A 9,384-nucleotide genomic window follows, 5' to 3' on the forward strand; every position below is an offset into this window, starting at 1 on the left:
CCGGGGGGGACACAGAAATGCCCCCCCCCGGGGGGCAGCAAGGGGCCGGCGGAGCAGCGCTGCGCGAGGGAGGCTGTGGGGACAGCGGCTTTGGGGACGTGTCGCCTGTCCACACGGTGGCACCAGGAGCCGGAGCGGTGTCCCCAGGGCACGGGGAGCATTTGGGGTGCTGGCTGGGCCGCTCTGGAGCCCACAGCTTTTGTGGCAGGTGTGGGAAAGGAGAAAGAGGCCCCAAAGCTGCTCCTTGTGCTTCACCCCATCACCCTGTGCACCACCGCTTGTTCCTGGGGGGCTCTCCAAGTCACCCTCCCCAAACCCCCTCAGCTTCCCCGGCACCCCACAAGGTCACAAACCGTGAGTTTGGCTGATGATTCCTCCATCCAAATCCTCGTGCTCCGCACCAGCAGCCCCCTCAGCCCCCACACACCCTGGGACCCCCAAGACACCATCCCTTGGAGGCTCCCAGGTGTCCCTTTTATTAGCTGTGCGGGTAAAACCCAAAATGTGCTCACCTGGGTGAGTGGGATCGTCACTGCTTTGGCCTCAAGGCTCCTCTTACTGGGCTCCACAGCGGTCTGGGGGGGTCCAACATTCCCAAAATGGTCCCCGTGCCACCAGTGGGGACAGGGACATGGCACCAAGGGGACACCATCCCCCTGCCCCGGACCCCCCAGTGCTTGTCCCTTGTCCCCCTCTGTCCCCAGCCACCCCCACATCGGGGAGTTCCCCCCCAATTCCCCCCACCCCATCATAGGTCCGCACGTTTCCCCAGGACCCACAGAAACTGCACAAACGGGCAGCTGGGCTGTCGGCGCTTCTAAAAATAATAACTCAGACTGTGCCAAAAAAAGAAAAAAAGCTGTTTTTTGGGATTTTTTTCCCACTATTTTAATAAGAAGCATTCACAGTCCCCTCGGAAGAGGTCCCACGGGTGCCTGGTCCCCCAGGGACCGCGAGTGGCTGCCCCCCCCCCTCCATCCCCGGCCCTATCCCCAAGGGGGGGGCCCAAATCCCCCCCTTGCTGTCACCATGGTGACAGTGACATCACGCGGGGCCCGTCTCGTAGCAACCTCCCGGTGACATCAGAAACCCTCCGGTTCCCATGGCAACCCTGGGGGCTGGGGGGGGGGACAGCTCATGGAGGGAGGGGGGGGGTCCCGGGGTGACCCCCAGCCCTACTGCCCCCCTCTGTGGGGGGACCCCAACCCCCCCCTCTCCGGCAAGGAAAGGGTTAACGCGCATAAATCTGCATATTTTAGTGACGTCAGCCCCGCGCCAGCCAACCCCAGGGGGGCTGGGGGAGGAAATGGGGTGGGTTTTGGGGAGGGGGGGGGATGCTCTGCACCCTATTTAACCCCCCCCAAGCACCCGGCGGTCCCAGCCTGGCCCACCCGGACCCCTGGGGACAGGACCCATGGAGGGCACCGTGATGGGGTTCGAGGTGCACGCCCCAAAACGAGCACCCCCTGCCCTACAGACACCCCGTGGGGCTCTGCACCCCATAATCAGCCCCCCGTGTGTCTCCCCACTCCTGTGGGGTGACTCGCACGGCAATAGGGGCAGGGCGCAGCCCCCCGCCTGCCTCCACGTCCCTCCCGCCCGCTGTGACTCACGCTCTCCGGCCGCCTGTTTATGGGACGCGTTCCCAAAATCCCCGTGGAGGCAACGGGGGGAACGTTTGGGCTGCTGAGGGAAACCCCTCGGAGGTCAGGGAGGTGGCAGGAGGGGGACAAGAGATGGACCCCGGGGACTTTACAGAGGGATGGAGGCCGCCCCGTGTCCCCAAGGAGCTGGGGGTGGCACTGCTCCGACAGCCGGGTGCCTATGGGGTCGGGGTGTCCATCCCCAAAATGCCAAGTGTCCCCAGGCTGGAAAATGTCCCCACGCTGCCTCCCGTCACCCAGAGGGTGTCCGAGCCCCACTGAGCCAGGGGACGGACCCAAGCGGGTCCCCAAGGGGCTGAAGGCAGGGAAAAGGAGAAGGATAACGACCCAAAAAGGGTCGAAATATCCCCAGAGGGAGGTTCCCGGTGCGGGCATCCCGGTCCCATCTCCGTGGGGGGGTCAGGAGGCGTGGACGGCCGCTCTGTGTGGGTTCCCAGTGCGTCTGTGCCCTTTGAGTCCCCACGTGGATGTGGAGGTGGTAAAATGTCACCAGCTGGGTGGTGGGGCCGGGGCCGGGAGCGGAAAATCCCAATAAAGGGTGGCCATTGTCTGGGGCTGGGGGGGGGGAACCCGCTGCTCGCCCCTCGCCCCCGCCACCCAGGTGCCCGAATGAAGGGGCAGCTTTATCCTCCCCAACCCCACGTGGGATGCGATGCTGATCCCAAAACGTGCCCCTTAAGCAGCGGGGGAAGGCACGGGGACACCGTGTGCCGGCGCCCCGACCCGCTCTGTGCTGCAGGGCTGCTCTCCAGCCCCTCATTCCCACGTCCCCGATGATCCCTCCCAGCCCCTCCGTTTTAGGGCCTTTTATGGCCATCGGCTCCGGCGCCGGCAGATGCTTCCCGACCCAAACAATCCCTGCCAAACAGGGGCAGGGACGCAGCCGGGGGCACCTGGGGACACCCCCAAGTCCTTTCTCGGCTCCCTTTTGGGGGCCGCTCGTGTGGCACGCCGAGGAGTTCGCTGCCGTGCGCGGGGCTGGGCGGAGAGAAGGCTGATCCCAAATATTCAGCAAGGGTTTTGCGAGCTCCACGGGGTCCTGAATGCCCCCCAAAGCTCACCCCGGAGCCGGCTGCGTGCAGGCAGGGGGAAAAGCAGTCCCGCAGCCGTGGGATGAAAGGTGCTGCCGCAAACACCACCCGTAATTTCCTCCTCCGTGGTGTGAGCAATGGAACAGGTTCTTCGGCGAGCCCGTGGCACGGTGACAGCACGGGGAGAGGCCGGGAATGGTGCCAGCCCAGCCAGCCAGCACTGCCACTTGTATGGCTGGAGAGGGGCCCCGGGGACCCCAAATGTGCCCACGGGAAGCTGAGGTGGCCGGGGATGGCGAGGGGACCACGCGGGTGGCAACTTGGCCAGGACCCCTCTGGGGCAGCCTGAGGGAGTACGCACCATATGGATGTGGTTTCACGGGGCTGGAGCCCAAATCCTGCTGCGGGGACAGGGATGCCCGAGGCAAAACCCCGCTCCCAACCCCAAACCAGGGCCCCGAATGGGGTCCCCGTCCCCGTTCCCGGGGGTGCCAGCGGGGCAGATGGGCCGGCAGCTCGGCGGCACATGGATCCCGGTGTGAGCCCAGCAGCGGGCGTTGGCGGGGCGGTGACGCAGGAGACGTGTGACAGGAGAATTGTCGCCAGGCTCGGGGAGGGATCCAATCGCGCCGGGGTGCTCTCGGCAGATTAAGGATTGGAAGGCTCCGGTAATTACTTTGCAGTACAAAAATAGGCCCGGCTTTATCCGGCGCCCTGATCTCCCGCCCTGCCCTGCCGCTCCCCCCACCCAAGGGCGAGCTGATGCCACCCACCCGGCGGGTGCCACCCACCGCTGGTGTTGCCAGCAGTTTTAGGGCAAAAGGGGGGAAAAAAAGAGCTCGAGGGGCTCCGGGGGGGTGGTGGCAAGCGCAGGAGCAGCGTCTGGGTGGCACGTGCGAGCCGTGCAGAGCAGGGGGTGGGAGAGGAGCTGGTGTCCCCGCGTCCCAGGGCAGTGTGCCAGGGGAGGGAAGAGCCTCGGGGACGGCAGCGGAGCAGATGCTTGCGGAGGAGAGGATGTCTGTAGGAGCATGCAGCGCTGCCCAGCCCTACGGTGGACCCAAAGGACGGCCGCTGCAGGCACAGGATCGACCGGGCAGTGCCCAGGGTTCCCGATCCCTTTGCTGGGGGCCGGGGCCACGTGGCGCTGGGAGCCAGAGGGGCAAAGCGCGCGGCACGCGCTCCCAGCCTGCATTCCCACCTCCTCCCGCAGCCGCCTGCACCGAGCTGCTCCTCACGGCACGGCCAAAACGCGGCCTCTCCGCTGCGTCCCCAACCCCACACCACGCCGCCCGCCAGCTGCTGGGACCAGGACGAGGATGGAGCCCGGACGAGGCACCGCGGAGCACGCCGGGACCCGTAGTCTGGTGGCCGGCCCCGTTAGCCCCGCGGGCTCCCACCCACCCCGTTCCGGCAGGAAGGGCTGCCGGGGGGCCGGGGAGGGGGCTGCGACCCCACAAACCTCAGCTGGTTCAGCAGCGTGGTCAATATCTCCTCTTGCCAGGCTCGATCCAAGATCCCGGGAACGTCCCCCCCACCCTGCGAGTCCCTCGGTGCCTGCGCAGCGCAGCCCGCTCCCCCCACGGTGCCCCCATTCCTGGTTCACAGCCAGGGCATTGGGGTGCAGAAATTACCAGCAAAACCCCACATTTCTGCCACCGGCACCAAGCGACGCCAGCCCCAGGAGTCGCCCATCTGCCCCCCCTTGGCCACTCGCTGCCCCCCTCCTGCTTTCCTTTACAAGCGCCCCTAAAACCACCCCATGCAGAGCCCCCCTGCAGCACCCCCATGCCCACACTCTGGGCGCTCTGCACCCCAAATCCTGCATCCCCCAAGCCTATTGGGGGGGCAAAACCCCCTCACCCTCATCCACGGGGGTGGGTGCCCCCCTGTGCCCTACAGATCCCCCACCCCACTGGGATGCTCCGGGCACGGTGCCCTGACACCCCCAACCCTCCGACACCCCCATTTGTCAGCCTCCAGTATTTTTCCATTCCACCCCCAACACCAAACCCTTTGTTCTGGGCAAATCCCGGCCCCTTCCCCACTAGAAGATTTCACACCCCCCTTCCCCCCCAAAAAAATAAAAATACAAAAAAAAACCCTTTTGGAAATTCACCCCCAGCCCGGCAAATCCCTCCGGCGGCGGCGTGGGCTGGGGGGAACCGGGGGAGAAGGGAGGAAAAAATGATCCCCCTCCCCATACCCGGCAAATCCCTAAACCCACTTGCCTGCTGCCACCGGAGCCACCGGATCCCGGAGCCACCGGGGTCCCGGAGCCACCGGGGTCCCGGAGCCGCCGCTGCCGCCGCTCCGGAGCCTCCCGGTGCCGGTGCCGGTGCCGGGGCCGCCGCTCTCCGCTCCTCCCCTCCCGCTCCCCCGGGCAGCCACCGCCGGGCCCTGCCGGGGGGGGCTCCGTGCTCCCCGCCCCCGTTGCCCCGTGGGGGGGGACGGGGGATGGAGAGAAGGATGCTGACCCCTTCACCTCCCCCCAAAAAAAAACCTGTTGCGAGCCGGGATGTTGTGGTCTCACCCCCTCCCCTATAATTCTCCCCCCTCCCAACCCCAAATCTTCGCTCTGTGAGGTTTGCTGCCCCCCCCCCCAATCTTTTCTCCCATGGGTGCACGCACTGGGGTTTATCGCATCCCTTCCTGCCCTGAAAGCCCCGCACCCAGAGGTGCTGCTGGCTGGGTGGCCCCAGCTCTCCCCTGTAGGTTCCCCCCCCCTCCCTGGCACGGATTCCCCTTCGGTCCTCATCAGACACAGCCCCAAGTCCCATCGGTGCCACCCTGGGGAATGGGGGGGTCCCTGCAAAAAAAGGGGACCCCTTGGAACAACCCCCCCACCCCAATCTGTGCAGGGGGGAGAGGTTGCTCTGCCCTGGGTCCAGTGGGACCCCAAGCAGGACCCCAAGCTAAGAGCAGGGTTAAATGACCAGGGAGTATGGGGCAGGGGAGAGGGGAGCAGAGGCCCCCAAAACCACGAGATCACGGTAAGGGACATGCTGGGACTGCCCCGAGGATGGGGGGAGCAGCAGGTACCCCGGCACCGAGCTTCCTGCACGAGCCATGGGGTGCAGGCGGCTTTTTGGGGAGGGATCACAGAGAGTTTGAAGCCCCTTTTTTGGGTTTTACTGAGAAATCCAAGCCCGACCAGCCCGCCTCGTTGCCTTGGCTGTGCCCCCTGCCTGGCAAAAAGTCACAGCCCCGTCCTTGCCCCCGAGGCGCCGCGGACCCCCCGCTCCTTTCAGCCCTCTCCGCGGCGGGGAGCGGATCGCCGCGCTGCCGCACGGCACGCCGAGCTGCTCTGGCAGGGAAAAGGTGAGTTAAACCTCCCTGCCTCGAGCTCCGCCAGGGAAATCTGCACAAATCCAGCGTTATCCTGGCGTCCGGACAGCCCCGGCCCCTGGCACAGCCCGCACAGGCTGGCACAGCCCTCCCTGGCCACCCGGCTGCTGCGCTGAGACCGCGCCAGCTCGTTTCACCCGCGGCGAGCGATGCCGCAGCATGGAGAGCCTTCGTCTGCAGGAGGAAGAGGAGGAGGAAGGCTTTGGGGCTGGTGGGTCGAGGGCCAGGCTGCCCCCTTAAATCCTGCAGGGGAAGCGTGGGTGCTGGCTCATCGGCTACGAAAAGGGACCGCATGGCACACGGGTCCCCCCCGCCACCCCCAGCACCCCCAGAGTGTCGCTCGGTGCCACGGGGCCAGCTCATCACACCCGGTCTCTGCCCCCTGCTTCCCAGCTCCCGGAGCTGGACTGGAGCTGTGACACTGGGACCACACGTCCCCGGGTGCCACGGCCCCGTAGGTGACACGCGTGGGGTGGCGGCAGCGGGACGGGGAAACTGAGGCACGGGGGGCAGCGCCCGGGTGGAGCGGGCACGGCGCTTCCCCAGAGCCGATGGCGGTGGAGATAAGGCTAAAAATACGCCGGGCGCTTTGTTGCTGGCGACAATAGCCCGCGGTATTTTTAGCCGGCGTGGCGTTAGCGGCGGGGACGGGGACGCTTCTCCCAGCCCCGCTGTCCCAACCCACCCTCGGTGCTGTCGGGGGGCCCCCTGCGGCCCCCCAGGGCTCGGGGCTGCTTCCCCGGTGCTGTGGAAACGGTAACGTTAGAAACTAAAACACAAACACCTCGCCCGCTGCCACCCCCGGCTGAGTCACGGCGCTGCCTGCTCCCCTCGCCCCTGCCGCCCCCCGCCGCCCCGCTCCCCCTCTCTCCTCCTGCCCCACCGCCCCAAAAAACCCGTGGCTGGCACCCCGAGGCCCAGCCCCGCTCCTGCTTTTGGGGGATTGCCCCCCCATGTGGGATCATGGCTTCGCTTCCCTCCGTTCCAGGACTCCGTTTGGGGATTTATGGGGCAAACCCTGCCGGGTGGCATCGATGACCCCAACCCCATGGCATGGGGACGCCCCTCGCTGCCCCACCGCAGGGCACCAAACCCCGAGCGGTGCCCGGCTCCCAGCACAGCCCAAAGCCCTCACCCCAAAACCTCCGGTGGCTGCAGCTCCAGCACAGCCTCCCGTCCCCAGCCCGCTGCCAGGGATAAAAATAACCGGGCAGGAGAAGGGAGAGGCAGCGGGAGCCGCAGTGCGCCCTGCTACCGGGTCCCCTCTGCGTGGGGACAGCCAGGCTGGGGGGCTCTGCCCCCACCGAAGTGGGACAGGGTGCACAGCACGGTGCTGGGGTCCTTGTCCTTGACATGGGATGAGAGGGGACCTGGCCCACTTTATGGGGTAAAAGGGTTTCGCTGGCCCCCATGGGGTTTTGGGGATAATTTGGGGGCACTCCTTCTCCCAACCCCATCCCCAAGCCCCCAGCGCCCACCAGAAACCTTCTGGGTGGGAAAGAGCAGTTTGTGCTCAAGGGACGGGGCAGCGGCCGCGCCGCCTCCTCCCGAAAATCCGGCAAAGGGCTGCAGCCACGCCGGGGGCGGGCGGCCGCGGCCGTGCCTATGTTAGGATGTTCTGGTGCCGAGGGCAGCTTGCGTCGCGGGCAAGAATTAATTAACGCTAAGCACTTTTGGACAGCGGCCCAGGCTCTTTTCGCTGTTTTCATTTCTGCCAGCTCCAACCGAGCCCTCCGGTGTCCGCTGGGTCCGGGGTTAGCCCACGGCGTTGGGACGTCCCCGGTGGGGTGCGCGCACAGCTCCGGCGCTGCTCCCCGTTGCCAAAAGCGGCGCCTTCCCGGCCACGCCGTGCCCGATCCCCCAACACCACCCGTGTTGGAGACCAGGGAGCGGCTCCACAGCCCCCTCCTTTCCCCCTCCCAGGCCCGGCTGCCTTTAAATTTAGCTTTTTTCCATCTCCGGTTGTGCGAAGCCGGGCCGGCGGCCAAAGCCCTGGCCGCCCTGCGCAGGACGCCAGCCCCGCGCCGCGTGGGTGAGCGGGTGGGTGCCGCGGGTGTGCAACGCGTGGGCAAGCCCAATTTAGATATTTATTTTTTGGGGGGGAGCTGTGTGTGTGTGTGTGCTCGTGCTCGGTGCGTGCACGCGCACCCAGGATTGTGGGCAGAGGTGCAGGCGCGTGGGGAGCCTCCCCCGTGGGGTTTGGGGTGTGCCGGGGGCAGGCTCCAGCAGAGGGTGCCCTGCCTCTATGTCGCCCTGTGGGGACCCGATCCTGTGCCCACATGGGGGGGGGACAAGGGTTGGGGGACATGGGGGTGTCCCCAACATGGGCTGGGGGCTCGGGGCTTCAGGCTGGCCCCCCCCCGGTTCGTTGCCACCAGGCTGAGACCTGAGCAAACTCATCACATGGGGACGCAGAGATGAAGGAGGTGGCTAAGAGCTAAGGGGGGGAGTGGGGATTTCTGGGGATTTCAGCCCCAATGACCCCACCGACTCCCTTCCCACGTCCCCATGGTCCCCAACACAAGGGGACAGCAGAGTGGGTGCCACACGACGGTCCCAGCCCCTCCCGGGACCAGCTCAGCCCCCCACCACAGCTGGAGCACAGCTGCCCTCCGCTCTTCATCCCCGTGCTGCTGGCTCTGATACCCCACGGGGGCATTTCTGCCCCAGCCCAGTGACCTTGTCCCCACATCCCTCCTCACCAGGACTCTGGCTGCTCCCGGCGAGCTGCAATGGGGCCGGGCAGGAGGATCGGGGCCGCCAGGGAGCCACCCCAGCCCCGCAGCGCCTCCGAACCAGCCCGACCTGCCGGGGAGGCTGGACCTGCTCAGGGACTGGGATTCCCACGGCTGGGGCTCAGCACGTCTCTCCCTCCGCTCCTCAAACCTCTCCCCGAGGATGGGCCCCATCCCAAAAACCTAAGGGATATCCATAGCATCCCACGTGCCCCTTCCCTCCCCACTCTGGAGCGGGTGATGCTGCTGGGGTACCCGTGGGGCGCACCCGTCCCCAGTGGCACGGGACCTGCAGCCCGGTGTTTTTTGGCCACCCTGGGAAGAGTCATCGCGCTTTTAAGACAAAGAGCGGGGCACAAAGCAGCTTTGTGTCCCGACTTGCGAGTTTTTCCTGCCTGCTGCAGCACGGCTTTGTCCCGGGACATGTAGGGGCACGAGCACGGCTCCGCGTCACGGCGGCGCCTGCTCCACGGCCGCGCTGCCGCGATGAGCCCCGAGCCCACATCCCATAAAAGTGGATGGACCTAAAACAGGGACCTAAAATGGGACAGGGAGCAGAAGCAGCAGAGGCAGCCAGACCCTGCTCCTGGGTATGGGATGGGGACCAGC

The sequence above is a fragment of the Aythya fuligula genome, chromosome 9, assembly GCF_009819795.1.
Source record: "Aythya fuligula isolate bAytFul2 chromosome 9, bAytFul2.pri, whole genome shotgun sequence".
In the NCBI taxonomy this organism is placed as follows: domain Eukaryota; kingdom Metazoa; phylum Chordata; class Aves; order Anseriformes; family Anatidae; genus Aythya; species Aythya fuligula.